Source organism: Lolium rigidum, chromosome 7 (genome assembly GCF_022539505.1).
Source record: "Lolium rigidum isolate FL_2022 chromosome 7, APGP_CSIRO_Lrig_0.1, whole genome shotgun sequence".
NCBI lineage: Eukaryota > Viridiplantae > Streptophyta > Magnoliopsida > Poales > Poaceae > Lolium > Lolium rigidum.
In genome coordinates this window covers 123,255,338-123,255,909 of record NC_061514.1, presented here as the reverse complement: position 1 = coordinate 123,255,909, position 572 = coordinate 123,255,338, and positions in this window count along the sequence as shown.

The following is a 572-nucleotide window of genomic DNA, read 5'->3' as shown; positions in this document are numbered from 1 at the left end:
TTGATAGATTATTCTAAAAGTTTAGTCGAACTTTATTTGTTTGACTTTTCAAAAAAAATTATACCCTTTAAACTTTGGCCAATGATATACTGCTCCCTCCATTCACTAATATAAAAATTTATAACAAGCTAATTTAGCTTGCTAAATGATCTTACATTAGTGAACAGAGAAAGTAGAAAAGATCACCGGGCCAGACTAAAATAGTAAGTTCACTTAATTCTGATGACACACATTTTTGGCCATTGGATAGGATGAGTTTAAACTTTTTTCATGCAACCGGAAGTGATTAGAAGGAATTATAGAAAATTAAAAATTAAATACAAAAAGCTTGACATTAGCCGAAAAGTGTCTTTGGCTCTTGGGCACCAGTGCTCCTGTTGTTTAAAAAATAAAAAATCATACATATTTGTTTCAAAAAAATCTAAAAATAAATCTGGACATACTAAATGACATAACCTACAAGCGTGTAAAATTTTAATATGAAATTATTTATATTATAGTCTATACAAAAAGGACAAAATTTGTTGAAATTTGGAGATTTGAAATATGGATACCCCACACGTTTGTCATTT